The following is a 25734-nucleotide window of genomic DNA, read 5'->3' on the forward strand; positions in this document are numbered from 1 at the left end:
CTCGACATACACAGCGTCTTATAGCATTGAAAAGAAGAAATGCTCCTATATTACAAGCATCCTGAAAATGTCCACAGCATGGGCTCGTCCGGGATTTGAACCCGGGACCTCTCGCACCCAAAGCGAGAATCATACCCCTAGACCAACGAGCCTGAGTGGCCAGGAGACATTTTGAACAATTTCTGAAGCGTCTTTCAGAAAAAAGCAGGGCTATTTGGCTAGTCTCCCTCTAAGTGAGCCTCACAACGTCATGTTTTCTCTCAAGTTGTTGGTTTTTTCACTCTAGCAAGAAAGGGGACAGCCAATCTCCTATCAGCCAGTGAGCAGAAAAAAGGCACAGATGAGAACAGCAAGCGCTTTCTGGCAATTGTTCTCCTCTGCAAGTCCTGGACCCTTGCCCCATAGACTTCCACACCAGAAGCAATGAAGGGCCCACCATTTCCTGCGCCTGAGAAAGAGGGGTTTGATATTTGGATTCAAACGCGCTCGCTCAGCGCTCGATCAGGCTCGATCAGGCGAGATTTATATGAGTGGCTCACTGGCCTGAAACACTCACCTGGGAGACCCAGAGTGGGTGACTTCTCAGTATAGCCATTGTTGGGCGAGTCACCTCCTTTCCTCCTGCCTCAATCTAGAATTGGCTGCAAATCATAAGAGAGAGTGCAATGCCCGTGTGCAGTGCCTACTCCCAGCTACCTCTCTGTCTTCCTTATGTAAATTAGAATTTGCAAGGGGGGACCAATGGCATTCTGCTCCTCCCACACAACCAGGAAGCCCTGTTGAACATGTCTGCCTGTGTTTTTGCAGGGACAGTGCCTTCTCTGCCCAAAAGGTGGCAGGAGAGCCTCACAACAAATGATGGGATCAACTGCTTAGTTAGAAACCCAGCATGGCAGTTACTGTGATGGAGTGCAAATTTAATGGAAGGTGTGCCTGAGGTGTCATTTCCAGAAATCCATGGAATTGTGATTGAGGGCCCAGCCTGATTGTTGGTGGATTTCTCTTCACATGCTACAGGTTCCTGCAAAGATTGTGGTGTTTGCCGGGAACGCACTGCAAAAAACAGGATGATTTATGGGTGTAAAAGGGACCTGTCAGAAGTGGGAATTGAACCCACGCCTCCATGAGGAGACCAGAAGGCTCAGCTACACTGAAGATCAAGCTCTCTTGAGTCTGGCGCCTTTGACCACTCGGCCATCCTGACGGCTCATGAGGGGGGCTTAGGTCTAACTCTTCTATCTGCACCTGCCAATGTTTCCACTTACAACCTTCACAGCAATGTCACAGGTGTAAAGGCCCCAACAATACAACATAGCTTAAACAAAATAAAAATAGGCACAAGAACGACCCCCAGATGATGGATGCAGATAACTTTGTTTCGTCTTGCAAAGGTAAAGAAAGTTTCCCACGGCTCAATGTGTTCAAAGACCACCTCTTCTTAAACTTGCATTCAGATAATAAGGTTTTAGAGTGTGCACATAAAAGCAGCCAACGCTCAGTGTTTCTGCCCGGTCTCGAACCGGGGACCTTTCGCGTGTTAGGCGAACGTGATGAAACGACCTTGCTGCTTGCTACTGTTAAAGCAAAGTTCCTCTCAAGGCTTCACCCTACTTCTATTCTGCTGTATCAGCAGCGGCTCAGAATGTGCAGAACAAGTGTGAAAACCTCAGAGATATCATCCAACATGCTTGCAATTAGACGTATTCAAAATTTACTTGTGCAGGCATCGACAGACAAATATCTGATGCCTAAATGTCTGCGAGTACAGCTTGGGAAAGCATCACCTGGGACACACTGAGACTAAGCAGGTAGGCAGAAAAAGCACGGTGATCCATTTTTCTTCTGAGGTTAGGAATATGTTGCGCAACAATGCACCGAGTATTACTAGAAATAGTCAGGCATAGTGCATTTTTAGTACGATTTGTATGTTTAGCTCTAAAAAGGGCTCGTCCGGGATTTGAACCCGGGACCTCTCGCACCCTAAGCGAGAATCATACCCCTAGACCAACGAGCCACGCAAGAGTCACCTCTGACACGGCTCCAGGGGTTAGTGGCAGCTAGTCGGTGAATGCTTCACCCAAAGCAAGCAACTGCACATGTTGCTCTCTTCTGCAATATGATTGCTGTCTTTTCCATGGCCGTCATCAAACAAGAAATTAAAAAGCCTCTGTCCTTCAGACAGTTTGTTTTCTCTAAGTGTCTGCTTGTGGTGAGGACAAGAAAAGCATTTCTGCTCTCATTCCTTGCTTTCATGAAGTAGGCCCACCCTTCAGAGCAAAGGGCGAGCAAGCGAATGGCGCAAGCTATCGTCACTTCTCTTTTCGAGCTGTCACTGAGATCCCTGGAGCACACTACGTCAGGTTGGTGAGGGATAGACAGCCTCTATTATCTCAGCTTTCCTATAAAGTCAGCCAGTAAAGGTAAACACTGTTAAAAACAGCAAACCGCTGTTTCTGCCCGGTCTCGAACCAGGGACCTTTCGCGTGTAAGGCGAACGTGATAACCACTACACTACAGAAACAGACACTAACTCAGGAATCTTGTTGGCATGTATTGGGCTGGAATGCACAGACTAAGGGCCAATGTCCTTGTAGCTCAAAGTTGGGCTCTCCTTACCCGGTCTCTATTTCTTTGGAAGACAGGAATGAGGACCACTTTTATTCCAAGAGGCGATTTTGAAACCATATCCTGAAATTACACTAGAAAAACACTATGCATGTAATGTTCCTACCATGCTGGTCTGGCCCAGAAAAGCAGTTGCAAAGAAGTCCTGCACTCCTTTATCACGCCACAAGTGGAAAATAGCGTGCAGGGTAAGGAACTTTCTCGACATACACAGCGTCTTATAGCATTGAAAAGAAGAAATGCTCCTATATTACAAGCATCCTGAAAATGTCCACAGCATGGGCTCGTCCGGGATTTGAACCCGGGACCTCTTGCACCCAAAGCGAGAATCATACCCCTAGACCAACGAGCCTGAGTGGCCAGGAGACATTTTGAACAATTTCTGAAGCGTCTTTCAGAAAAAAGCAGGGCTATTTGGCTAGTCTCCCTCTAAGTGAGCCTCACAACGTCATGTTTTCTCTCAAGTTGTTGTTTTTTCACTCTAGCAAGAAAGGGGGCAGCCAATCTCCTATCAGCCAGTGAGCAGAAAAAAGGCACAGATGAGAACAGCAAGCACTTTCTGGCAATTGTTCTCCTCTGCAAGTCCTGGACCCTTGCCCCATAGACTTCCACACCAGAAGCAATGAAGGGCCCACCATTTCCTGCGCCTGAGAAAGAGGGGTTTGATATTTGGATTCAAACGCGCTCGCTCAGCGCTCGATCAGGCGAGATTTATATGAGTGGCTCACAGGCCTGAAACACTCACCTGGGAGACCCAGAGTGGCTGACTTCTCAGTGTAGCCATTGTTGGGTGAGTCACCTCCTTTCCTCCTGCCTCAATCTAGAATTGGCTGCAAATCATAAGAGAGAGTGCAATGCCCGTGTGCAGTGCCTACTCCCAGCTACCTCTCTGTCTTCCTTATGTAAATTAGAATTTGCAAGGGGGGACCAATGGCATTCTGCTCCTCCCACATAACCAGGAAGCCCTGTTGAACACGTCTGCCTGTGTTTTTGCAGGGACAGTGCCTTCTCTGCCCAAAAGGTGGCAGGAGAGCCTCACAACAAATGATGGGATCAACTGCTTAGTTAGAAACCCAGCATGGCAGTTACTGTGATGGAGTGCAAATTTAATGGAAGGTGTGCCTGAGGTGTCATTTCCAGAAATCCATGGAATTGTGATTGAGGGCCCAGCCTGATTGTTGGTGGATTTCTCTTCACATGCTACAGGTTCCTGCAAAGATTGTGGTGTTTGCCGGGAACGCACTGCAAAAAACAGGAAGATTTACGGGTGTAAAAGGGACCTGTCAGAAGTGGGATTTGAACCCACGCCTCCATGAGGAGACCAGAAGGCTCAGCTACACTGAAGATCAAGCTCTCTTGAGTCTGGCGCCTTAGACCACTCGGCCATCCTGACGGCTCATGAGGGGGGCTTAGGTCTAACTCTTCTATCTGCACCTGCCAATGTTTCCACTTACAACCTTCACAGCAATGTCACAGGTGTAAAGGCCCCAACAGTACAACATAGCTTAAACAAAATAAAAATAGGCACAAGAACGACCCCCAGATGATGGATGCAGATAACTTTGTTTCGTCTTGCAAAGGTAAAGAAAGTTTCCCACGGCTCACTGTGTTCAAAGACCACCTCTTCTTAAACTTGCATTCAGATAATAAGGTTTTAGAGTGTGCTCATAAAAGCAGCCAACGCTCAGTGTTTCTGCCCGGTCTCGAACTGGGGACCTTTCGCGTGTTAGGCGAACGTGATGACCACTACACTACAGAAACGACCTTGCTGCTTGCTACTGTTAAAGCAAAGTTCCTCTCAAGGCTTCATCCTACTTCTATTCTGCTGTATCAGCAGCGGCTCAGAATGTGCAGAACAAGTGTGAAAACCTCAGAGATATCATCCAACATGCTTGCAATTAGACGTATTCAAAATTTACTTGTGCAGGCATCGACAGACAAATATCTGATGCCTAAATGTCTGCGAGTACAGCTTGGGAAAGCATCACCTGGGACACACTGAGACTAAGCAGGTAGGCAGAAAAAGCACGGTGATCCATTTTTCTACTGAGGTTAGGAATATGTTAAGCAAAAAATCAACCGAGTATTACTAGAAATAGTCAGGCATAGTGCATTTTTAGTACGATTTGTATGTTTAGCTCTAAAAAAGGGCTCGTCCGGGATTTGGACCTCTCGCACCCTAAGCGAGAATCATACCCCTAGACCAACGAGCCACGCAAGAGTCACCTCTGACACGGCTCCAGGGGTTAGTGGCAGCTAGTCGGTGAATGCTTCACCCAAAGCAAGCAACTGCACATGTTGCTCTCTTCTGCAATATGATTGCTGTCTTTTCCATGGCCGTCATCAAACAAGAAATTAAAAAGCCCCTGTCCTTCAGACAGTTTGTTTTCTCTAAGTGTCTGCTTGTGGTGAGGACAAGAAAAGCATTTCTGCTCTCATTCCTTGCTTTCATGAAGTAGGCCCACCCTTCAGAGCAAAGGGCGAGCAAGCGAATGGCGCAAGCTATCGTCACTTCTCTTTTCGAGCTGTCACTGAGATCCCTGGAGCACACTACGTCAGGTTGGTGAGGGATAGACAGCCTCTATTATCTCAGCTTTCCTATAAAGTCAGCCAGTAAAGGTAAACACAGCAAACCGCTGTTTCTGCCCGGTCTCGAACCAGGGACCTTTCGCGTGTAAGGGGAACGTGATAACCACTACACTACAGAAACAGACACTAACTCAGGAATCTTGTTGGCATGTATTGGGCTGGAATGCACAGACTAAGGGCCAATGTCCTTGTAGCTCAAAGTTGGGCTCTCCTTACCCGGTCTCTATTTCTTTGGAAGACAGGAATGAGGACCACTTTTATTCCAAGAGGCGATTTTGAAACCATATCCTGAAATTACACTAGAAAAACACTATGCATGTAATGTTCCTACCATGCTGGTCTGGCCCAGAAAAGCAGTTGCAAAGAAGTCCTGCACTTCTTTATCACGCCACAAGTGGAAAATAGCGTGCAGGGTAAGGAACTTTCTCGACATACACAGCGTCTTATAGCATTGAAAAGAAGAAATGCTCCTATATTACAAGCATCCTGAAAATGTCCACAGCATGGGCTCGTCCGGGATTTGAACCCGGGACCTCTCACACCCAAAGCGAGAATCATACCCCTAGACCAACGAGCCTGAGTGGCCAGGAGACATTTTGAACAATTTCTGAAGCGTCTTCCAGAAAAAAGCAGGGCTATTTGGCTAGTCTCCCTCTAAGTGAGCCTCACAACGTCATGTTTTCTCTCAAGTTGTTGTTTTTTCACTCTAGCAAGAAAGGGGGCAGCCAATCTCCTATCAGCCAGTGAGCAGAAAAAAGGCACAGATGAGAACAGCAAGCACTTTCTGGCAATTGTTCTCCTCTGCAAGTCCTGGACCCTTGCCCCATAGACTTCCACACCAGAAGCAATGAAGGGCCCACCATTTCCTGCGCCTGAGAAAGAGGGGTTTGATATTTGGATTCAAACGCGCTCGCTCAGCGCTCGCTCAGGCTCGATCAGGCGAGATTTATATGAGTGGCTCACAGGCCTGAAACACTCACCTGGGAGACCCAGAGTGGCTGACTTCTCAGTATAGCCATTGTTGGGCGAGTCACCTCCTTTCCTCCTGCCTCAATCTAGAATTGGCTGCAAATCATAAGAGAGAGTGCAATGCCCGTGTGCAGTGCCTACTCCCAGCTACCTCTCTGTCTTCCTTATGTAAATTAGAATTTGCAAGGGGGGACCAATGGCATTCTGCTCCTCCCACATAACCAGGAAGCCCTGTTGAACATGTCTGCCTGTGTTTTTGCAGGGACAGTGCCTTCTCTGCCCAAAAGGTGGCAGGAGAGCCTCACAACAAATGATGGGATCAACTGCTTAGTTAGAAACCCAGCATGGCAGTTACTGTGATGGAGTGCAAATTTAATGGAAGGTGTGCCTGAGGTGTCATTTCCAGAAATCCATGGAATTGTGATTGAGGGCCCAGCCTGATTGTTGGTGGATTTCTCTTCACATGCTACAGGTTCCTGCAAAGATTGTGGTGTTTGCCGGGAACGCACTGCAAAAAACAGGAAGATTTACGGGTGTAAAAGTGACCTGTCAGAAGTGGGATTTGAACCCACGCCTCCATGAGGAGACCAGAAGGCTCAGCTACACTGAAGATCAAGCTCTCTTGAGTCTGGCGCCTTAGACCACTCGGCCATCCTGACGGCTCATGAGGGGGGCTTAGGTCTAACTCTTCTATCTGCACCTGCCAATGTTTCCACTTACAACCTTCACAGCAATGTCACAGGTGTAAAGGCCCCAACAATACAACATAGCTTAAACAAAATAAAAATAGGCACAAGAACGACCCCCAGATGATGGATGCAGATAACTTTGTTTCGTCTTGCAAAGGTAAAGAAAGTTTCCCACGGCTCACTGTGTTCAAAGACCACCTCTTCTTAAACTTGCATTCAGATAATAAGGTTTTAGAGTGTGCACATAAAAGCAGCCAACGCTCAGTGTTTCTGCCCGGTCTCGAACCGGGGACCTTTCGCGTGTTAGGCGAACGTGATGACCACTACACTACAGAAACGACCTTGCTGCTTGCTACTGTTAAAGCAAAGTTCCTCTCAAGGCTTCATCCTACTTCTATTCTGCTGTATCAACAGCGGCTCAGAATGTGCAGAACAAGTGTGAAAACCTCAGAGATATCATCCAACATGCTTGCAATTAGACGTATTCAAAATTTACTTGTGCAGGCATCGACAGACAAATATCTGATGCCTAAATGTCTGCGAGTACAGCTTGGGAAAGCATCACCTGGGACACACTGAGACTAAGCAGGTAGGCAGAAAAAGCACGGTGATCCATTTTTCTTCTGAGGTTAGGAATATGTTGCGCAACAATGCACCGAGTATTACTAGAAATAGTCAGGCATAGTGCATTTTTAGTACGATTTGTATGTTTAGCTCTAAAAAGGGCTCGTCTGGGATTTGAACCCGGGACCTCTCGCACCCTAAGCGAGAATCATACCCCTAGACCAACGAGCCACGCAAGAGTCACCTCTGACACGGCTCCAGGGGTTAGTGGCAGCTAGTCGGTGAATGCTTCACCCAAAGCAAGCAACTGCACATGTTGCTCTCTTCTGCAATATGATTGCTGTCTTTTCCATGGCCGTCATCAAACAAGAAATTAAAAAGCCTCTGTCCTTCAGACAGTTTGTTTTCTCTAAGTGTCTGCTTGTGGTGAGGACAAGAAAAGCATTTCTGCTCCCATTCCTTGCTTTCATGAAGTAGGCCCACCCTTCAGAGCAAAGGGCGAGCAAGCGAATGGCGCAAGCTATCGTCACTTCTCTTTTCGAGCTGTCACTGAGATCCCTGGAGCACACTACGTCAGGTTGGTGAGGGATAGACAGCCTCTATTATCTCAGCTTTCCTATGAAGTCAGCCAGTAAAGGTAAACACTGTTAAAAACAGCAAACCGCTGTTTCTGCCCGGTCTCGAAGCAGGGACCTTTCGCGTGTAAGGCAAACGTGATAACCACTACACTACAGAAACAGACACTAACTCAGGAATCTTGTTGGCATGTATTGGGCTGGAATGCACAGACTAAGGGCCAATGTCCTTGTAGCTCAAAGTTGGGCTCTCCTTACCCGGTCTCTATTTCTTTGGAAGACAGGAATGAGGACCACTTTTATTCCAAGAGGCGATTTTGAAACCATATCCTGAAATTACACTAGAAAAACACTATGCATGTAATGTTCCTACCATGCTGGTCTGGCCCAGAAAAGCAGTTGCAAAGAAGTCCTGCACTCCTTTATCACGCCACAAGTGGAAAATAGCGTGCAGGGTAAGGAACTTTCTCGACATACACAGCGTCTTATAGCATTGAAAAGAAGAAATGCTCCTATATTACAAGCATCCTGAAAATGTCCACAGCATGGGCTCTTCCGGGATTTGAACCCGGGACCTCTCGCACCCAAAGCGAGAATCATACCCCTAGACCAACGAGCCTGAGTGGCTAGGAGACATTTTGAACAATTTCTGAAGCGTCTTTCAGAAAAAAGCAGGGCTATTTGGCTAGTCTCCCTCTAAGTGAGCCTCACAACGTCATGTTTTCTCTCAAGTTGTTGTTTTTTCACTCTAGCAAGAAAGGGGGCAGCCAATCTCCTATCAGCCAGTGAGCAGAAAAAAGGCACTGATGAGAACAGCAAGCACTTTCTGGCAATTGTTCTCCTCTGCAAGTCCTGTACCCTTGCCCCATAGACTTCCACACCAGAAGCAATGAAGGGCCCACCATTTCCTGCGCCTGAGAAAGAGGGGTTTGATATTTGGATTCAAACGCGCTCGATCAGGCGAGATCAGGCGAGATTTATATGAGTGGCTCACAGGCCTGAAACACTCACCTGGGAGACCCAGAGTGGCTGACTTCTCAGTATAGCCATTGTTGGGCGAGTCACCTCCTTTCCTCCTGCCTCAATCTAGAATTGGCTGCAAATCATAAGAGAGAGTGCAATGCCCGTGTGCAGTGCCTACTCCCAGCTACCTCTCTGTCTTCCTTATGTAAATTAGAATTTGCAAGGGGGGACCAATGGCATTCTGCTCCTCCCACATAACCAGGAAGCCCTGTTGAACATGTCTGCCTGTGTTTTTGCAGGGACAGTGCCTTCTCTGCCCAAAAGGTGGCAGGAGAGCCTCACAACAAATGATGGGATCAACTGCTTAGTTAGAAACCCAGCATGGCAGTTACTGTGATGGAGTGCAAATTTAATGGAAGGTGTGCCTGAGGTGTCATTTCCAGAAATCCATGGAATTGTGATTGAGGGCCCAGCCTGATTGTTGGTGGATTTCTCTTCACATGCTACAGGTTCCTGCAAAGATTGTGGTGTTTGCCGGGAACGCACTGCAAAAAACAGGAAGATTTACGGTTGTAAAAGGGACCTGTCAGAAGTGGGATTTGAACCCACGCCTCCATGAGGAGACCAGAAGGCTCAGCTACACTGAAGATCAAGCTCTCTTGAGTCTGGTGCCTTAGACCACTCGGCCATCCTGACGGCTCATGAGGGGGGCTTAGGTCTAACTCTTCTATCTGCACCTGCCAATGTTTCCACTTACAACCTTCACAGCAATGTCACAGGTGTAAAGGCCACAACAATACAACATAGCTTAAACAAAATAAAAATAGGCACAAGAACGACCCCCAGATGATGGATGCAGATAACTTTGTTTCGTCTTGCAAAGGTAAAGAAAGTTTCCCACGGCTCACTGTGTTCAAAGACCACCTCTTCTTAAACTTGCATTCAGATAATAAGGTTTTAGAGTGTGCACATAAAAGCAGCCAACGCTCAGTGTTTCTGCCCGGTCTCAAACCGGGGACCTTTCGCGTGTTATGCGAACGTGATGACCACTACACTATAGAAACGACCTTGCTGCTTGCTACTGTTAAAGCAAAGTTCCTCTCAAGGCTTCACCCTACTTCTATTCTGCTGTATCAGCAGCGGCTCAGAATGTGCAGAACAAGTGTGAAAACCTCAGAGATATCATCCAACATGCTTGCAATTAGACGTATTCAAAATTTACTTGTGCAGGCATCGACAGACAAATATCTGATGCCTAAATGCCTAAATGCCTAAATGTCTGCGAGTACAGCTTGGGAAAGCATCACACACTGAGACTAAGCAGGTAGGCAGAAAAAGCACGGGGATCCATTTTTCTTCTGAGGTTAGGAATATGTTGCGCAACAATGCACCGAGTATTACTAGAAATAGTCAGGCATAGTGCATTTTTAGTACGATTTGTATGTTTAGCTCTAAAAAGGGCTCGTCCGGGATTTGAACCCAGGACCTCTCGCACCCTAAGCGAGAATCATACCCCTAGACCAACGAGCCACGCAAGAGACACCTCTGACACGGCTCCAGGGGTTAGTGGCAGCTAGTCGGTGAATGCTTCACCCAAAGCAAGCAACTGCACATGTTGCTCTCTTCTGCAATATGATTGCTGTCTTTTCCATGGCCGTCATCAAACAAGAAATTAAAAAGCCTCTGTCCTTCAGACAGTTTGTTTTCTCTAAGTGTCTGCTTGTGGTGAGGACAAGAAAAGCATTTCTGCTCTCATTCCTTGCTTTCATGAAGTAGGCCCACCCTTCAGAGCAAAGGGCGAGCAAGCGAATGGCGCAAGCTATCGTCACTTCTCTTTTCGAGCTGTCACTGAGATCCCTGGAGCACACTACGTCAGGTTGGTGAGGGATAGACAGCCTCTATTATCTCAGCTTTCCTATAAAGTCAGCCAGTAAAGGCAAACACTGTTAAAAACAGCAAACCGCTGTTTCTGCCCGGTCTCGAACCAGGGACCTTTCGCGTGTAAGGCAAACGTGATAACCACTACACTACAGAAACAGACACTAACTCAGGAATCTTGTTGGCATGTATTGGGCTGGAATGCACAGACTAAGGGCCAATGTCCTTGTAGCTCAAAGTTGGGCTCTCCTTACCCGGTCTCTATTTCTTTGGAAGACAGGAATGAGGACCACTTTTATTCCAAGAGGCAATTTTGAAACCATATCCTGAAATTACACTAGAAAAACACTATGCATGTAATGTTCCTACCATGCTGGTCTGGCCCAGAAAAGCAGTTGCAAAGAAGTCCTGCACTCCTTTATCACGCCACAAGTGGAAAATAGCGTGCAGGGTAAGGAACTTTCTCGACATACACAGCGTCTTATAGCATTGAAAAGAAGAAATGCTCCTATATTACAAGCATCCTGAAAATGTCCACAGCATGGGCTCGTCCGGGATTTGAACCCGGGACCTCTCGCACCCGAAGCGAGAATCATACCCCTAGACCAACGAGTCTGAGTGGCCAGGAGACATTTTGAACAATTTCTGAAGCGTCTTTCAGAAAAAAGCAGGGCTATTTGGCTAGTCTCCCTCTAAGTGAGCCTCACAACGTCATGTTTTCTCTCAAGTTGTTGTTTTTTCACTCTAGCAAGAAAGGGGGCAGCCAATCTCCTATCAGCCAGTGAGCAGAAAAAAGGCACTGATGAGAACAGCAAGCACTTTCTGGCAATTGTTCTCCTCTGCAAGTCCTGTACCCTTGCCCCATAGACTTCCACACCAGAAGCAATGAAGGGCCCACCATTTCCTGCGCCTGAGAAAGAGGGGTTTGATATTTGGATTCAAACGCGCTCGCTCAGCGCTCGATCAGGCTCAATCAGGCGAGATTTATATGAGTGGCTCACAGGCCTGAAACACTCACCTGGGAGACCCAGAGTGGCTGACTTCTCAGTATAGCCATTGTTGGGCGAGTCACCTCCTTTCCTCCTGCCTCAATCTAGAATTGGCTGCAAATCATAAGAGAGAGTGCAATGCCCGTGTGCAGTGCCTACTCCCAGCTACCTCTCTGTCTTCCTTATGTAAATTAGAATTTGCAAGGGGGGACCAATGGCATTCTGCTCCTCCCACATAACCAGGAAGCCCTGTTGAACATGTCTGCCTGTGTTTTTGCAGGGACAGTGCCTTCTCTGCCCAAAAGGTGGCAGGAGAGCCTCACAACAAATGATGGGATCAACTGCTTAGTTAGAAACCCAGCATGGCAGTTACTGTGATGGAGTGCAAATTTAATGGAAGGTGTGCCTGAGGTGTCATTTCCAGAAATCCATGGAATTGTGATTGAGGGCCCAGCCTGATTGTTGGTGGATTTCTCTTCACATGCTACAGGTTCCTGCAAAGATTGTGGTGTTTGCCGGGAACGCACTGCAAAAAACAGGAAGATTTACGGGTGTAAAAGGGACCTGTCAGAAGTGGGATTTGAACCCACGCCTCCATGAGGAGACCAGAAGGCTCAGCTACACTGAAGATCAAGCTCTCTTGAGTCTGGCGCCTTAGACCACTCGGCCATCCTGACGGCTCATGAGGGGGGCTTAGGTCTAACTCTTCTATCTGCACCTGCCAATGTTTCCACTTACAACCTTCACAGCAATGTCACAGGTGTAAAGGCCCCAACAATACAACATAGCTTAAACAAAATAAAAATAGGCACAAGAACGACCCCCAGATGATGGATGCAGATAACTTTGTTTCGTCTTGCAAAGGTAAAGAAAGTTTCCCACGGCTCACTGTGTTCAAAGACCACCTCTTCTTAAACTTGCATTCAGATAATAAGGTTTTAGAGTGTGCACATAAAAGCAGCCAACGCTCAGTGTTTCTGCCCGGTCTCGAACCGGGGACCTTTCGCGTGTTAGGCGAACGTGATGACCACTACACTACAGAAACGACCTTGCTGCTTGCTACTGTTAAAGCAAAGTTCCTCTCAAGGCTTCACCCTACTTCTATTCTGCTGTATCAGCAGCGGCTCAGAATGTGCAGAACAAGTGTGAAAACCTCAGAGATATCATCCAACATGCTTGCAATTAGACGTATTCAAAATTTACTTGTGCAGGCATCGACAGACAAATATCTGATGCCTAAATGTCTGCGAGTACAGCTTGGGAAAGCATCACCTGGGACACACTGAGACTAAGCAGGTAGGCAGAAAAAGCACGGTGATCCATTTTTCTTCTGAGGTTAGGAATATGTTGCGCAACAATGCACCGAGTATTACTAGAAATAGTCAGGCATAGTGCATTTTTAGTACGATTTGTATGTTTAGCTCTAAAAAGGGCTCGTCCGGGATTTGAACCCGGGACCTCTCGCACCCTAAGCGAGAATCATACCCCTAGACCAACGAGCCACGCAAGAGTCACCTCTGACACGGCTCCAGGGGTTAGTGGCAGCTAGTCGGTGAATGCTTCACCCAAAGCAAGCAACTGCACATGTTGCTCTCTTCTGCAATATGATTGCTGTCTTTTCCATGGCCGTCATCAAACAAGAAATTAAAAAGCCTCTGTCCTTCAGACAGTTTGTTTTCTCTAAGTGTCTGCTTGTGGTGAGGACAAGAAAAGCATTTCTGCTCTCATTCCTTGCTTTCATGAAGTAGGCCCACCCTTCAGAGCAAAGGGCGAGCAAGCGAATGGCGCAAGCTATCGTCACTTCTCTTTTCGAGCTGTCACTGAGATCCCTGGAGCACACTACGTCAGGTTGGTGAGGGATAGACAGCCTCTATTATCTCAGCTTTCCTATAAAGTCAGCCAGTAAAGGCAAACACTGTTAAAAACAGCAAACCGCTGTTTCTGCCCGGTCTCGAACCAGGGACCTTTCGCGTGTAAGGCAAACGTGATAACCACTACACTACAGAAACAGACACTAACTCAGGAATCTTGTTGGCATGTATTGGGCTGGAATGCACAGACTAAGGGCCAATGTCCTTGTAGCTCAAAGTTGGGCTCTCCTTACCCGGTCTCTATTTCTTTGGAAGACAGGAATGAGGACCACTTTTATTCCAAGAGGCGATTTTGAAACCATATCCTGAAATTACACTAGAAAAACACTATGCATGTAATGTTCCTACCATGCTGGTCTGGCCCAGAAAAGCAGTTGCAAAGAAGTCCTGCACTTCTTTATCACGCCACAAGTGGAAAATAGCGTGCAGGGTAAGGAACTTTCTCGACATACACAGCGTCTTATAGCATTGAAAAGAAGAAATGCTCCTATATTACAAGCATCCTGAAAATGTCCACAGCATGGGCTCGTCCGGGATTTGAACCCGGGACCTCTCACACCCAAAGCGAGAATCATACCCCTAGACCAACGAGCCTGAGTGGCCAGGAGACATTTTGAACAATTTCTGAAGCGTCTTCCAGAAAAAAGCAGGGCTATTTGGCTAGTCTCCCTCTAAGTGAGCCTCACAACGTCATGTTTTCTCTCAAGTTGTTGTTTTTTCACTCTAGCAAGAAAGGGGGCAGCCAATCTCCTATCAGCCAGTGAGCAGAAAAAAGGCACAGATGAGAACAGCAAGCACTTTCTGGCAATTGTTCTCCTCTGCAAGTCCTGGACCCTTGCCCCATAGACTTCCACACCAGAAGCAATGAAGGGCCCACCATTTCCTGCGCCTGAGAAAGAGGGGTTTGATATTTGGATTCAAACGCGCTCGCTCAGCGCTCGCTCAGGCTCGATCAGGCGAGATTTATATGAGTGGCTCACAGGCCTGAAACACTCACCTGGGAGACCCAGAGTGGCTGACTTCTCAGTATAGCCATTGTTGGGCGAGTCACCTCCTTTCCTCCTGCCTCAATCTAGAATTGGCTGCAAATCATAAGAGAGAGTGCAATGCCCGTGTGCAGTGCCTACTCCCAGCTACCTCTCTGTCTTCCTTATGTAAATTAGAATTTGCAAGGGGGGACCAATGGCATTCTGCTCCTCCCACATAACCAGGAAGCCCTGTTGAACATGTCTGCCTGTGTTTTTGCAGGGACAGTGCCTTCTCTGCCCAAAAGGTGGCAGGAGAGCCTCACAACAAATGATGGGATCAACTGCTTAGTTAGAAACCCAGCATGGCAGTTACTGTGATGGAGTGCAAATTTAATGGAAGGTGTGCCTGAGGTGTCATTTCCAGAAATCCATGGAATTGTGATTGAGGGCCCAGCCTGATTGTTGGTGGATTTCTCTTCACATGCTACAGGTTCCTGCAAAGATTGTGGTGTTTGCCGGGAACGCACTGCAAAAAACAGGAAGATTTACGGGTGTAAAAGTGACCTGTCAGAAGTGGGATTTGAACCCACGCCTCCATGAGGAGACCAGAAGGCTCAGCTACACTGAAGATCAAGCTCTCTTGAGTCTGGCGCCTTAGACCACTCGGCCATCCTGACGGCTCATGAGGGGGGCTTAGGTCTAACTCTTCTATCTGCACCTGCCAATGTTTCCACTTACAACCTTCACAGCAATGTCACAGGTGTAAAGGCCCCAACAATACAACATAGCTTAAACAAAATAAAAATAGGCACAAGAACGACCCCCAGATGATGGATGCAGATAACTTTGTTTCGTCTTGCAAAGGTAAAGAAAGTTTCCCACGGCTCACTGTGTTCAAAGACCACCTCTTCTTAAACTTGCATTCAGATAATAAGGTTTTAGAGTGTGCACATAAAAGCAGCCAACGCTCAGTGTTTCTGCCCGGTCTCGAACCGGGGACCTTTCGCGTGTTAGGCGAACGTGATGACCACTACACTACAGAAACGACCTTGCTGCTTGCTACTGTTAAAGCAAAGTTCCTCTCAAGGCTTCATCCTACTTCTATTCTGCTGTATCAACAGCGGCTCAGAATGTGCAGAACAAGTGTGAAAACCTCAGAGATATCATCCAACATGCTTGCAATTAGACGTATTCAAAATTTACTTGTGCAGGCATCGACAGACAAATATCTGATGCCTAAATGTCTGCGAGTACAGCTTGGGAAAGCATCACCTGGGACACACTGAGACTAAGCAGGTAGGCAGAAAAAGCACGGTGATCCATTTTTCTTCTGAGGTTAGGAATATGTTGCGCAACAATGCACCGAGTATTACTAGAAATAGTCAGGCATAGTGCATTTTTAGTACGATTTGTATGTTTAGCTCTAAAAAGGGCTCGTCTGGGATTTGAACCCGGGACCTCTCGCACCCTAAGCGAGAATCATACCCCTAGACCAACGAGCCACGCAAGAGTCACCTCTGACACGGCTCCAGGGGTTAGTGGCAGCTAGTCGGTGAATGCTTCACCCAAAGCAAGCAACTGCACATGTTGCTCTCTTCTGCAATATGATTGCTGTCTTTTCCATGGCCGTCATCAAACAAGAAATTAAAAAGCCTCTGTCCTTCAGACAGTTTGTTTTCTCTAAGTGTCTGCTTGTGGTGAGGACAAGAAAAGCATTTCTGCTCCCATTCCTTGCTTTCATGAAGTAGGCCCACCCTTCAGAGCAAAGGGCGAGCAAGCGAATGGCGCAAGCTATCGTCACTTCTCTTTTCGAGCTGTCACTGAGATCCCTGGAGCACACTACGTCAGGTTGGTGAGGGATAGACAGCCTCTATTATCTCAGCTTTCCTATGAAGTCAGCCAGTAAAGGTAAACACTGTTAAAAACAGCAAACCGCTGTTTCTGCCCGGTCTCGAAGCAGGGACCTTTCGCGTGTAAGGCAAACGTGATAACCACTACACTACAGAAACAGACACTAACTCAGGAATCTTGTTGGCATGTATTGGGCTGGAATGCACAGACTAAGGGCCAATGTCCTTGTAGCTCAAAGTTGGGCTCTCCTTACCCGGTCTCTATTTCTTTGGAAGACAGGAATGAGGACCACTTTTATTCCAAGAGGCGATTTTGAAACCATATCCTGAAATTACACTAGAAAAACACTATGCATGTAATGTTCCTACCATGCTGGTCTGGCCCAGAAAAGCAGTTGCAAAGAAGTCCTGCACTCCTTTATCACGCCACAAGTGGAAAATAGCGTGCAGGGTAAGGAACTTTCTCGACATACACAGCGTCTTATAGCATTGAAAAGAAGAAATGCTCCTATATTACAAGCATCCTGAAAATGTCCACAGCATGGGCTCTTCCGGGATTTGAACCCGGGACCTCTCGCACCCAAAGCGAGAATCATACCCCTAGACCAACGAGCCTGAGTGGCTAGGAGACATTTTGAACAATTTCTGAAGCGTCTTTCAGAAAAAAGCAGGGCTATTTGGCTAGTCTCCCTCTAAGTGAGCCTCACAACGTCATGTTTTCTCTCAAGTTGTTGTTTTTTCACTCTAGCAAGAAAGGGGGCAGCCAATCTCCTATCAGCCAGTGAGCAGAAAAAAGGCACTGATGAGAACAGCAAGCACTTTCTGGCAATTGTTCTCCTCTGCAAGTCCTGTACCCTTGCCCCATAGACTTCCACACCAGAAGCAATGAAGGGCCCACCATTTCCTGCGCCTGAGAAAGAGGGGTTTGATATTTGGATTCAAACGCGCTCGATCAGGCGAGATCAGGCGAGATTTATATGAGTGGCTCACAGGCCTGAAACACTCACCTGGGAGACCCAGAGTGGCTGACTTCTCAGTATAGCCATTGTTGGGCGAGTCACCTCCTTTCCTCCTGCCTCAATCTAGAATTGGCTGCAAATCATAAGAGAGAGTGCAATGCCCGTGTGCAGTGCCTACTCCCAGCTACCTCTCTGTCTTCCTTATGTAAATTAGAATTTGCAAGGGGGGACCAATGGCATTCTGCTCCTCCCACATAACCAGGAAGCCCTGTTGAACATGTCTGCCTGTGTTTTTGCAGGGACAGTGCCTTCTCTGCCCAAAAGGTGGCAGGAGAGCCTCACAACAAATGATGGGATCAACTGCTTAGTTAGAAACCCAGCATGGCAGTTACTGTGATGGAGTGCAAATTTAATGGAAGGTGTGCCTGAGGTGTCATTTCCAGAAATCCATGGAATTGTGATTGAGGGCCCAGCCTGATTGTTGGTGGATTTCTCTTCACATGCTACAGGTTCCTGCAAAGATTGTGGTGTTTGCCGGGAACGCACTGCAAAAAACAGGAAGATTTACGGTTGTAAAAGGGACCTGTCAGAAGTGGGATTTGAACCCACGCCTCCATGAGGAGACCAGAAGGCTCAGCTACACTGAAGATCAAGCTCTCTTGAGTCTGGTGCCTTAGACCACTCGGCCATCCTGACGGCTCATGAGGGGGGCTTAGGTCTAACTCTTCTATCTGCACCTGCCAATGTTTCCACTTACAACCTTCACAGCAATGTCACAGGTGTAAAGGCCACAACAATACAACATAGCTTAAACAAAATAAAAATAGGCACAAGAACGACCCCCAGATGATGGATGCAGATAACTTTGTTTCGTCTTGCAAAGGTAAAGAAAGTTTCCCACGGCTCACTGTGTTCAAAGACCACCTCTTCTTAAACTTGCATTCAGATAATAAGGTTTTAGAGTGTGCACATAAAAGCAGCCAACGCTCAGTGTTTCTGCCCGGTCTCAAACCGGGGACCTTTCGCGTGTTATGCGAACGTGATGACCACTACACTATAGAAACGACCTTGCTGCTTGCTACTGTTAAAGCAAAGTTCCTCTCAAGGCTTCACCCTACTTCTATTCTGCTGTATCAGCAGCGGCTCAGAATGTGCAGAACAAGTGTGAAAACCTCAGAGATATCATCCAACATGCTTGCAATTAGACGTATTCAAAATTTACTTGTGCAGGCATCGACAGACAAATATCTGATGCCTAAATGCCTAAATGCCTAAATGTCTGCGAGTACAGCTTGGGAAAGCATCACACACTGAGACTAAGCAGGTAGGCAGAAAAAGCACGGGGATCCATTTTTCTTCTGAGGTTAGGAATATGTTGCGCAACAATGCACCGAGTATTACTAGAAATAGTCAGGCATAGTGCATTTTTAGTACGATTTGTATGTTTAGCTCTAAAAAGGGCTCGTCCGGGATTTGAACCCAGGACCTCTCGCACCCTAAGCGAGAATCATACCCCTAGACCAACGAGCCACGCAAGAGACACCTCTGACACGGCTCCAGGGGTTAGTGGCAGCTAGTCGGTGAATGCTTCACCCAAAGCAAGCAACTGCACATGTTGCTCTCTTCTGCAATATGATTGCTGTCTTTTCCATGGCCGTCATCAAACAAGAAATTAAAAAGCCTCTGTCCTTCAGACAGTTTGTTTTCTCTAAGTGTCTGCTTGTGGTGAGGACAAGAAAAGCATTTCTGCTCTCATTCCTTGCTTTCATGAAGTAGGCCCACCCTTCAGAGCAAAGGGCGAGCAAGCGAATGGCGCAAGCTATCGTCACTTCTCTTTTCGAGCTGTCACTGAGATCCCTGGAGCACACTACGTCAGGTTGGTGAGGGATAGACAGCCTCTATTATCTCAGCTTTCCTATAAAGTCAGCCAGTAAAGGCAAACACTGTTAAAAACAGCAAACCGCTGTTTCTGCCCGGTCTCGAACCAGGGACCTTTCGCGTGTAAGGCAAACGTGATAACCACTACACTACAGAAACAGACACTAACTCAGGAATCTTGTTGGCATGTATTGGGCTGGAATGCACAGACTAAGGGCCAATGTCCTTGTAGCTCAAAGTTGGGCTCTCCTTACCCGGTCTCTATTTCTTTGGAAGACAGGAATGAGGACCACTTTTATTCCAAGAGGCAATTTTGAAACCATATCCTGAAATTACACTAGAAAAACACTATGCATGTAATGTTCCTACCATGCTGGTCTGGCCCAGAAAAGCAGTTGCAAAGAAGTCCTGCACTCCTTTATCACGCCACAAGTGGAAAATAGCGTGCAGGGTAAGGAACTTTCTCGACATACACAGCGTCTTATAGCATTGAAAAGAAGAAATGCTCCTATATTACAAGCATCCTGAAAATGTCCACAGCATGGGCTCGTCCGGGATTTGAACCCGGGACCTCTCGCACCCGAAGCGAGAATCATACCCCTAGACCAACGAGTCTGAGTGGCCAGGAGACATTTTGAACAATTTCTGAAGCGTCTTTCAGAAAAAAGCAGGGCTATTTGGCTAGTCTCCCTCTAAGTGAGCCTCACAACGTCATGTTTTCTCTCAAGTTGTTGTTTTTTCACTCTAGCAAGAAAGGGGGCAGCCAATCTCCTATCAGCCAGTGAGCAGAAAAAAGGCACTGATGAGAACAGCAAGCACTTTCTGGCAATTGTTCTCCTCTGCAAGTCCTGTACCCTTGCCCCATAGACTTCCACACCAGAAGCAATGAAGGGCCCACCATTTCCTGCGCCTGAGAAAGAGGGGTTTGATATTTGGATTCAAACGCGCTCGCTCAGCGCTCGATCAGGCTCAATCAGGCGAGATTTATATGAGTGGCTCACAGGCCTGAAACACTCACCTGGGAGACCCAGAGTGGCTGACTTCTCAGTATAGCCATTGTTGGGCGAGTCACCTCCTTTCCTCCTGCCTCAATCTAGAATTGGCTGCAAATCATAAGAGAGAGTGCAATGCCCGTGTGCAGTGCCTACTCCCAGCTACCTCTCTGTCTTCCTTATGTAAATTAGAATTTGCAAGGGGGGACCAATGGCATTCTGCTCCTCCCACATAACCAGGAAGCCCTGTTGAACATGTCTGCCTGTGTTTTTGCAGGGACAGTGCCTTCTCTGCCCAAAAGGTGGCAGGAGAGCCTCACAACAAATGATGGGATCAACTGCTTAGTTAGAAACCCAGCATGGCAGTTACTGTGATGGAGTGCAAATTTAATGGAAGGTGTGCCTGAGGTGTCATTTCCAGAAATCCATGGAATTGTGATTGAGGGCCCAGCCTGATTGTTGGTGGATTTCTCTTCACATGCTACAGGTTCCTGCAAAGATTGTGGTGTTTGCCGGGAACGCACTGCAAAAAACAGGAAGATTTACGGGTGTAAAAGGGACCTGTCAGAAGTGGGATTTGAACCCACGCCTCCATGAGGAGACCAGAAGGCTCAGCTACACTGAAGATCAAGCTCTCTTGAGTCTGGCGCCTTAGACCACTCGGCCATCCTGACGGCTCATGAGGGGGGCTTAGGTCTAACTCTTCTATCTGCACCTGCCAATGTTTCCACTTACAACCTTCACAGCAATGTCACAGGTGTAAAGGCCCCAACAATACAACATAGCTTAAACAAAATAAAAATAGGCACAAGAACGACCCCCAGATGATGGATGCAGATAACTTTGTTTCGTCTTGCAAAGGTAAAGAAAGTTTCCCACGGCTCACTGTGTTCAAAGACCACCTCTTCTTAAACTTGCATTCAGATAATAAGGTTTTAGAGTGTGCACATAAAAGCAGCCAACGCTCAGTGTTTCTGCCCGGTCTCGAACCGGGGACCTTTCGCGTGTTAGGCGAACGTGATGACCACTACACTACAGAAACGACCTTGCTGCTTGCTACTGTTAAAGCAAAGTTCCTCTCAAGGCTTCACCCTACTTCTATTCTGCTGTATCAGCAGCGGCTCAGAATGTGCAGAACAAGTGTGAAAACCTCAGAGATATCATCCAACATGCTTGCAATTAGACGTATTCAAAATTTACTTGTGCAGGCATCGACAGACAAATATCTGATGCCTAAATGTCTGCGAGTACAGCTTGGGAAAGCATCACCTGGGACACACTGAGACTAAGCAGGTAGGCAGAAAAAGCACGGTGATCCATTTTTCTTCTGAGGTTAGGAATATGTTGCGCAACAATGCACCGAGTATTACTAGAAATAGTCAGGCATAGTGCATTTTTAGTACGATTTGTATGTTTAGCTCTAAAAAGGGCTCGTCCGGGATTTGAACCCGGGACCTCTCGCACCCTAAGCGAGAATCATACCCCTAGACCAACGAGCCACGCAAGAGTCACCTCTGACACGGCTCCAGGGGTTAGTGGCAGCTAGTCGGTGAATGCTTCACCCAAAGCAAGCAACTGCACATGTTGCTCTCTTCTGCAATATGATTGCTGTCTTTTCCATGGCCGTCATCAAACAAGAAATTAAAAAGCCTCTGTCCTTCAGACAGTTTGTTTTCTCTAAGTGTCTGCTTGTGGTGAGGACAAGAAAAGCATTTCTGCTCTCATTCCTTGCTTTCATGAAGTAGGCCCACCCTTCAGAGCAAAGGGCGAGCAAGCGAATGGCGCAAGCTATCGTCACTTCTCTTTTCGAGCTGTCACTGAGATCCCTGGAGCACACTACGTCAGGTTGGTGAGGGATAGACAGCCTCTATTATCTCAGCTTTCCTATAAAGTCAGCCAGTAAAGGCAAACACTGTTAAAAACAGCAAACCGCTGTTTCTGCCCGGTCTCGAACCAGGGACCTTTCGCGTGTAAGGCAAACGTGATAACCACTACACTACAGAAACAGACACTAACTCAGGAATCTTGTTGGCATGTATTGGGCTGGAATGCACAGACTAAGGGCCAATGTCCTTGTAGCTCAAAGTTGGGCTCTCCTTACCCGGTCTCTATTTCTTTGGAAGACAGGAATGAGGACCACTTTTATTCCAAGAGGCAATTTTGAAACCATATCCTGAAATTACACTAGAAAAACACTATGCATGTAATGTTCCTACCATGCTGGTCTGGCCCAGAAAAGCAGTTGCAAAGAAGTCCTGCACTCCTTTATCACGCCACAAGTGGAAAATAGCGTGCAGGGTAAGGAACTTTCTCGACATACACAGCGTCTTATAGCATTGAAAAGAAGAAATGCTCCTATATTACAAGCATCCTGAAAATGTCCACAGCATGGGCTCGTCCGGGATTTGAACCCGGGACCTCTCGCACCCGAAGCGAGAATCATACCCCTAGACCAACGAGTCTGAGTGGCCAGGAGACATTTTGAACAATTTCTGAAGCGTCTTTCAGAAAAAAGCAGGGCTATTTGGCTAGTCTCCCTCTAAGTGAGCCTCACAACGTCATGTTTTCTCTCAAGTTGTTGTTTTTTCACTCTAGCAAGAAAGGGGGCAGCCAATCTCCTATCAGCCAGTGAGCAGAAAAAAGGCACTGATGAGAACAGCAAGCACTTTCTGGCAATTGTTCTCCTCTGCAAGTCCTGTACCCTTGCCCCATAGACTTCCACACCAGAAGCAATGAAGGGCCCACCATTTCCTGCGCCTGAGAAAGAGGGGTTTGATATTTGGATTCAAACGCGCTCGCTCAGCGCTCGATCAGGCGAGATTTATATGAGTGGCTCACAGGCCTGAAACACTCACCTGGGAGACCCAGAGTGGCTGACTTCTCAGTATAGCCATTGTTGGGCGAGTCACCTCCTTTCCTCCTGCCTCAATCTAGAATTGGCTGCAAATCATAAGAGAGAGTGCAATGCCCGTGTGCAGTGCCTACTCCCAGCTACCTCTCTGTCTTCCTTATGTAAATTAGAATTTGCAAGGGGGGACCAATGGCATTCTGCTCCTCCCACATAACCAGGAAGCCCTGTTGAACATGTCTGCCTGTGTTTTTGCAGGGACAGTGCCTTCTCTGCCCAAAAGGTGGCAGGAGAGCCTCACAACAAATGATGGGATCAACTGCTTAGTTAGAAACCCAGCATGGCAGTTACTGTGATGGAGTGCAAATTTAATGGAAGGTGTGCCTGAGGTGTCATTTCCAGAAATCCATGGAATTGTGATTGAGGGCCCAGCCTGATTGTTGGTGGATTTCTCTTCACATGCTACAGGTTCCTGCAAAGATTGTGGTGTTTGCCGGGAACGCACTGCAAAAAACAGGAAGATTTACGGGTGTAAAAGTGACCTGTCAGAAGTGGGATTTGAACCCACGCCTCCATGAGGAGACCAGAAGGCTCAGCTACACTGAAGATCAAGCTCTCTTGAGTCTGGCGCCTTAGACCACTCGGCCATCCTGACGGGGGCTTAGGTCTAACTCTTCTATCTGCACCTGCCAATGTTTCCACTTACAACCTTCACAGCAATGTCACAGGTGTAAAGGCCCCAACAATACAACATAGCTTAAACAAAATAAAAATAGGCACAAGAACTACCCCCAGATGATGGATGCAGATAACTTTGTTTCGTCTTGCAAAGGTAAAGAAAGTTTCCCACGGCTCACTGTGTTCAAAGACCACCTCTTCTTAAACTTGCATTCAGATAATAAGGTTTTAGAGTGTGCACATAAAAGCAGCCAACGCTCAGTGTTTCTGCCCGGTCTCGAACCGGGGACCTTTCGCGTGTTAGGCGAACGTGATGACCACTACACTACAGAAACGACCTTGCTGCTTGCTACTGTTAAAGCAAAGTTCCTCTCAAGGCTTCACCCTACTTCTATTCTGCTGTATCAGCAGCGGCTCAGAATGTGCAGAACAAGTGTGAAAACCTCAGAGATATCATCCAACATGCTTGCAATTAGACGTATTCAAAATTTACTTGTGCAGGCATCGACAGACAAATATCTGATGCCTAAATGTCTGCGCGTACAGCTTGGGAAAGCATCACCTGGGACACACTGAGACTAAGCAGGTAGGCAGAAAAAGCACGGTGATCCATTTTTCTTCTGAGGTTAGGAATATGTTGCGCAACAATGCACCGAGTATTACTAGAAATAGTCAGGCATAGTGCATTTTTAGTACGATTTGTATGTTTAGCTCTAAAAAGGGCTCGTCCGGGATTTGAACCCGGGACCTCTCGCACCCTAAGCGAGAATCATACCCCTAGACCAACGAGCCACGCAAGAGTCACCTCTGACACGGCTCCAGGGGTTAGTGGCAGCTAGTCGGTGAATGCTTCACCCAAAGCAAGCAACTGCACATGTTGCTCTCTTCTGCAATATGATTGCTGTCTTTTCCATGGCCGTCATCAAACAAGAAATTAAAAAGCCTCTGTCCTTCAGACAGTTTGTTTTCTCTAAGTGTCTGCTTGTGGTGAGGACAAGAAAAGCATTTCTGCTCTCATTCCTTGCTTTCATGAAGTAGGCCCACCCTTCAGAGCAAAGGGCGAGCAAGCGAATGGCGCAAGCTATCGTCACTTCTCTTTTCGAGCTGTCACTGAGATCCCTGGAGCACACTACGTCAGGTTGGTGAGGGATAGACAGCCTCTATTATCTCAGCTTTCCTATAAAGTCAGCCAGTAAAGGTAAACACTGTTAAAAACAGCAAACCGCTGTTTCTGCCCGGTCTCGAACCAGGGACCTTTCGCGTGTAAGGCGAACGTGATAACCACTACACTACAGAAACAGACACTAACTCAGGAATCTTGTTGGCATGTATTGGGCTGGAATGCACAGACTAAGGGCCAATGTCCGTGTAGCTCAAAGTTGGGCTCTCCTTACCCGGTCTCTATTTCTTTGGAAGACAGGAATGAGGACCACTTTTATTCCAAGAGGCGATTTTGAAACCATATCCTGAAATTACACTAGAAAAACACTATGCATGTAATGTTCCTACCATGCTGGTCTGGCCCAGAAAAGCAGTTGCAAAGAAGTCCTGCACTTCTTTATCACGCCACAAGTGGAAAATAGCGTGCAGGGTAAGGAACTTTCTCGACATACACAGCGTCTTATAGCATTGAAAAGAAGAAATGCTCCTATATTACAAGCATCCTGAAAATGTCCACAGCATGGGCTCGTCCGGGATTTGAACCCGGGACCTCTCGCACCCAAAGCGAGAATCATACCCCTAGACCAACGAGCCTGAGTGGCCAGGAGACATTTTGAACAATTTCTGAAGCGTCTTTCAGAAAAAAGCAGGGCTATTTGGCTAGTCTCCCTCTAAGTGAGCCTCACAA

The 25734-nt window shown here is 47.2% G+C and overlaps 44 non-coding genes across 44 annotated transcripts; all 44 read right to left on the bottom strand.

Moving 5' to 3' along the window:
- Positions 1 to 80: 80 nt before the first annotated feature.
- TRNAP-UGG (transfer RNA proline (anticodon UGG)) lies at positions 81 to 152 on the bottom strand. Its single transcript has one exon. It is a non-coding gene; the product is annotated as a tRNA-Pro (tRNA).
- A 940-nt stretch (positions 153 to 1092) lies between these two features.
- TRNAL-CAA (transfer RNA leucine (anticodon CAA)) lies at positions 1093 to 1204 on the bottom strand. Its single transcript has 2 exons — positions 1167 to 1204; positions 1093 to 1138 (listed from the first exon to the last, which is right to left on the bottom strand). It is a non-coding gene; the product is annotated as a tRNA-Leu (tRNA).
- Positions 1205 to 1942: 738 nt separating this feature from the next.
- Positions 1943 to 2014, bottom strand: TRNAP-AGG (transfer RNA proline (anticodon AGG)). Its single transcript has one exon. It is a non-coding gene; the product is annotated as a tRNA-Pro (tRNA).
- Positions 2015 to 2448: 434 nt separating this feature from the next.
- TRNAV-UAC (transfer RNA valine (anticodon UAC)) lies at positions 2449 to 2521 on the bottom strand. The gene has a single exon. It is a non-coding gene; the product is annotated as a tRNA-Val (tRNA).
- A 384-nt stretch (positions 2522 to 2905) lies between these two features.
- TRNAP-UGG (transfer RNA proline (anticodon UGG)) lies at positions 2906 to 2977 on the bottom strand. Its single transcript has one exon. It is a non-coding gene; the product is annotated as a tRNA-Pro (tRNA).
- A 929-nt stretch (positions 2978 to 3906) lies between these two features.
- Positions 3907 to 4018, bottom strand: TRNAL-CAA (transfer RNA leucine (anticodon CAA)). Its single transcript has 2 exons — positions 3981 to 4018; positions 3907 to 3952 (listed from the first exon to the last, which is right to left on the bottom strand). It is a non-coding gene; the product is annotated as a tRNA-Leu (tRNA).
- A 295-nt stretch (positions 4019 to 4313) lies between these two features.
- Positions 4314 to 4386, bottom strand: TRNAV-AAC (transfer RNA valine (anticodon AAC)). Its single transcript has one exon. It is a non-coding gene; the product is annotated as a tRNA-Val (tRNA).
- Positions 4387 to 5262: 876 nt separating this feature from the next.
- Positions 5263 to 5335, bottom strand: TRNAV-UAC (transfer RNA valine (anticodon UAC)). The gene has a single exon. It is a non-coding gene; the product is annotated as a tRNA-Val (tRNA).
- Positions 5336 to 5719: 384 nt separating this feature from the next.
- On the bottom strand, positions 5720 to 5791 carry TRNAP-UGG (transfer RNA proline (anticodon UGG)). The gene has a single exon. It is a non-coding gene; the product is annotated as a tRNA-Pro (tRNA).
- Positions 5792 to 6730: 939 nt separating this feature from the next.
- On the bottom strand, positions 6731 to 6842 carry TRNAL-CAA (transfer RNA leucine (anticodon CAA)). Its single transcript has 2 exons — positions 6805 to 6842; positions 6731 to 6776 (listed from the first exon to the last, which is right to left on the bottom strand). It is a non-coding gene; the product is annotated as a tRNA-Leu (tRNA).
- Positions 6843 to 7137: 295 nt separating this feature from the next.
- On the bottom strand, positions 7138 to 7210 carry TRNAV-AAC (transfer RNA valine (anticodon AAC)). The gene has a single exon. It is a non-coding gene; the product is annotated as a tRNA-Val (tRNA).
- A 385-nt stretch (positions 7211 to 7595) lies between these two features.
- TRNAP-AGG (transfer RNA proline (anticodon AGG)) lies at positions 7596 to 7667 on the bottom strand. The gene has a single exon. It is a non-coding gene; the product is annotated as a tRNA-Pro (tRNA).
- A 434-nt stretch (positions 7668 to 8101) lies between these two features.
- TRNAV-UAC (transfer RNA valine (anticodon UAC)) lies at positions 8102 to 8174 on the bottom strand. Its single transcript has one exon. It is a non-coding gene; the product is annotated as a tRNA-Val (tRNA).
- A 384-nt stretch (positions 8175 to 8558) lies between these two features.
- Positions 8559 to 8630, bottom strand: TRNAP-UGG (transfer RNA proline (anticodon UGG)). The gene has a single exon. It is a non-coding gene; the product is annotated as a tRNA-Pro (tRNA).
- A 928-nt stretch (positions 8631 to 9558) lies between these two features.
- On the bottom strand, positions 9559 to 9670 carry TRNAL-CAA (transfer RNA leucine (anticodon CAA)). The gene is made up of 2 exons: positions 9633 to 9670; positions 9559 to 9604 (listed from the first exon to the last, which is right to left on the bottom strand). It is a non-coding gene; the product is annotated as a tRNA-Leu (tRNA).
- A 295-nt stretch (positions 9671 to 9965) lies between these two features.
- Positions 9966 to 10038, bottom strand: TRNAV-AAC (transfer RNA valine (anticodon AAC)). Its single transcript has one exon. It is a non-coding gene; the product is annotated as a tRNA-Val (tRNA).
- A 394-nt stretch (positions 10039 to 10432) lies between these two features.
- Positions 10433 to 10504, bottom strand: TRNAP-AGG (transfer RNA proline (anticodon AGG)). Its single transcript has one exon. It is a non-coding gene; the product is annotated as a tRNA-Pro (tRNA).
- Positions 10505 to 10938: 434 nt separating this feature from the next.
- TRNAV-UAC (transfer RNA valine (anticodon UAC)) lies at positions 10939 to 11011 on the bottom strand. Its single transcript has one exon. It is a non-coding gene; the product is annotated as a tRNA-Val (tRNA).
- Positions 11012 to 11394: 383 nt separating this feature from the next.
- Positions 11395 to 11467, bottom strand: TRNAP-CGG (transfer RNA proline (anticodon CGG)). Its single transcript has one exon. It is a non-coding gene; the product is annotated as a tRNA-Pro (tRNA).
- Positions 11468 to 12406: 939 nt separating this feature from the next.
- TRNAL-CAA (transfer RNA leucine (anticodon CAA)) lies at positions 12407 to 12518 on the bottom strand. The gene is made up of 2 exons: positions 12481 to 12518; positions 12407 to 12452 (listed from the first exon to the last, which is right to left on the bottom strand). It is a non-coding gene; the product is annotated as a tRNA-Leu (tRNA).
- Positions 12519 to 12813: 295 nt separating this feature from the next.
- Positions 12814 to 12886, bottom strand: TRNAV-AAC (transfer RNA valine (anticodon AAC)). Its single transcript has one exon. It is a non-coding gene; the product is annotated as a tRNA-Val (tRNA).
- A 385-nt stretch (positions 12887 to 13271) lies between these two features.
- On the bottom strand, positions 13272 to 13343 carry TRNAP-AGG (transfer RNA proline (anticodon AGG)). The gene has a single exon. It is a non-coding gene; the product is annotated as a tRNA-Pro (tRNA).
- Positions 13344 to 13777: 434 nt separating this feature from the next.
- Positions 13778 to 13850, bottom strand: TRNAV-UAC (transfer RNA valine (anticodon UAC)). Its single transcript has one exon. It is a non-coding gene; the product is annotated as a tRNA-Val (tRNA).
- Positions 13851 to 14234: 384 nt separating this feature from the next.
- On the bottom strand, positions 14235 to 14306 carry TRNAP-UGG (transfer RNA proline (anticodon UGG)). Its single transcript has one exon. It is a non-coding gene; the product is annotated as a tRNA-Pro (tRNA).
- Positions 14307 to 15245: 939 nt separating this feature from the next.
- On the bottom strand, positions 15246 to 15357 carry TRNAL-CAA (transfer RNA leucine (anticodon CAA)). The gene is made up of 2 exons: positions 15320 to 15357; positions 15246 to 15291 (listed from the first exon to the last, which is right to left on the bottom strand). It is a non-coding gene; the product is annotated as a tRNA-Leu (tRNA).
- Positions 15358 to 15652: 295 nt separating this feature from the next.
- Positions 15653 to 15725, bottom strand: TRNAV-AAC (transfer RNA valine (anticodon AAC)). The gene has a single exon. It is a non-coding gene; the product is annotated as a tRNA-Val (tRNA).
- A 385-nt stretch (positions 15726 to 16110) lies between these two features.
- Positions 16111 to 16182, bottom strand: TRNAP-AGG (transfer RNA proline (anticodon AGG)). Its single transcript has one exon. It is a non-coding gene; the product is annotated as a tRNA-Pro (tRNA).
- A 434-nt stretch (positions 16183 to 16616) lies between these two features.
- Positions 16617 to 16689, bottom strand: TRNAV-UAC (transfer RNA valine (anticodon UAC)). Its single transcript has one exon. It is a non-coding gene; the product is annotated as a tRNA-Val (tRNA).
- Positions 16690 to 17073: 384 nt separating this feature from the next.
- TRNAP-UGG (transfer RNA proline (anticodon UGG)) lies at positions 17074 to 17145 on the bottom strand. Its single transcript has one exon. It is a non-coding gene; the product is annotated as a tRNA-Pro (tRNA).
- Positions 17146 to 18073: 928 nt separating this feature from the next.
- TRNAL-CAA (transfer RNA leucine (anticodon CAA)) lies at positions 18074 to 18185 on the bottom strand. Its single transcript has 2 exons — positions 18148 to 18185; positions 18074 to 18119 (listed from the first exon to the last, which is right to left on the bottom strand). It is a non-coding gene; the product is annotated as a tRNA-Leu (tRNA).
- Positions 18186 to 18480: 295 nt separating this feature from the next.
- On the bottom strand, positions 18481 to 18553 carry TRNAV-AAC (transfer RNA valine (anticodon AAC)). The gene has a single exon. It is a non-coding gene; the product is annotated as a tRNA-Val (tRNA).
- A 394-nt stretch (positions 18554 to 18947) lies between these two features.
- TRNAP-AGG (transfer RNA proline (anticodon AGG)) lies at positions 18948 to 19019 on the bottom strand. Its single transcript has one exon. It is a non-coding gene; the product is annotated as a tRNA-Pro (tRNA).
- A 434-nt stretch (positions 19020 to 19453) lies between these two features.
- Positions 19454 to 19526, bottom strand: TRNAV-UAC (transfer RNA valine (anticodon UAC)). Its single transcript has one exon. It is a non-coding gene; the product is annotated as a tRNA-Val (tRNA).
- Positions 19527 to 19909: 383 nt separating this feature from the next.
- TRNAP-CGG (transfer RNA proline (anticodon CGG)) lies at positions 19910 to 19982 on the bottom strand. Its single transcript has one exon. It is a non-coding gene; the product is annotated as a tRNA-Pro (tRNA).
- Positions 19983 to 20921: 939 nt separating this feature from the next.
- TRNAL-CAA (transfer RNA leucine (anticodon CAA)) lies at positions 20922 to 21033 on the bottom strand. The gene is made up of 2 exons: positions 20996 to 21033; positions 20922 to 20967 (listed from the first exon to the last, which is right to left on the bottom strand). It is a non-coding gene; the product is annotated as a tRNA-Leu (tRNA).
- Positions 21034 to 21328: 295 nt separating this feature from the next.
- On the bottom strand, positions 21329 to 21401 carry TRNAV-AAC (transfer RNA valine (anticodon AAC)). Its single transcript has one exon. It is a non-coding gene; the product is annotated as a tRNA-Val (tRNA).
- Positions 21402 to 21786: 385 nt separating this feature from the next.
- Positions 21787 to 21858, bottom strand: TRNAP-AGG (transfer RNA proline (anticodon AGG)). Its single transcript has one exon. It is a non-coding gene; the product is annotated as a tRNA-Pro (tRNA).
- Positions 21859 to 22292: 434 nt separating this feature from the next.
- Positions 22293 to 22365, bottom strand: TRNAV-UAC (transfer RNA valine (anticodon UAC)). The gene has a single exon. It is a non-coding gene; the product is annotated as a tRNA-Val (tRNA).
- A 383-nt stretch (positions 22366 to 22748) lies between these two features.
- TRNAP-CGG (transfer RNA proline (anticodon CGG)) lies at positions 22749 to 22821 on the bottom strand. The gene has a single exon. It is a non-coding gene; the product is annotated as a tRNA-Pro (tRNA).
- A 929-nt stretch (positions 22822 to 23750) lies between these two features.
- Positions 23751 to 23862, bottom strand: TRNAL-CAA (transfer RNA leucine (anticodon CAA)). Its single transcript has 2 exons — positions 23825 to 23862; positions 23751 to 23796 (listed from the first exon to the last, which is right to left on the bottom strand). It is a non-coding gene; the product is annotated as a tRNA-Leu (tRNA).
- A 285-nt stretch (positions 23863 to 24147) lies between these two features.
- On the bottom strand, positions 24148 to 24220 carry TRNAV-AAC (transfer RNA valine (anticodon AAC)). Its single transcript has one exon. It is a non-coding gene; the product is annotated as a tRNA-Val (tRNA).
- Positions 24221 to 24605: 385 nt separating this feature from the next.
- On the bottom strand, positions 24606 to 24677 carry TRNAP-AGG (transfer RNA proline (anticodon AGG)). The gene has a single exon. It is a non-coding gene; the product is annotated as a tRNA-Pro (tRNA).
- Positions 24678 to 25111: 434 nt separating this feature from the next.
- On the bottom strand, positions 25112 to 25184 carry TRNAV-UAC (transfer RNA valine (anticodon UAC)). Its single transcript has one exon. It is a non-coding gene; the product is annotated as a tRNA-Val (tRNA).
- Positions 25185 to 25568: 384 nt separating this feature from the next.
- TRNAP-UGG (transfer RNA proline (anticodon UGG)) lies at positions 25569 to 25640 on the bottom strand. The gene has a single exon. It is a non-coding gene; the product is annotated as a tRNA-Pro (tRNA).
- Positions 25641 to 25734: the final 94 nt, after the last annotated feature.

The sequence above is a fragment of the Lissotriton helveticus genome, chromosome 10, assembly GCF_964261635.1.
Source record: "Lissotriton helveticus chromosome 10, aLisHel1.1, whole genome shotgun sequence".
Lineage (NCBI taxonomy): Eukaryota > Metazoa > Chordata > Amphibia > Caudata > Salamandridae > Lissotriton > Lissotriton helveticus.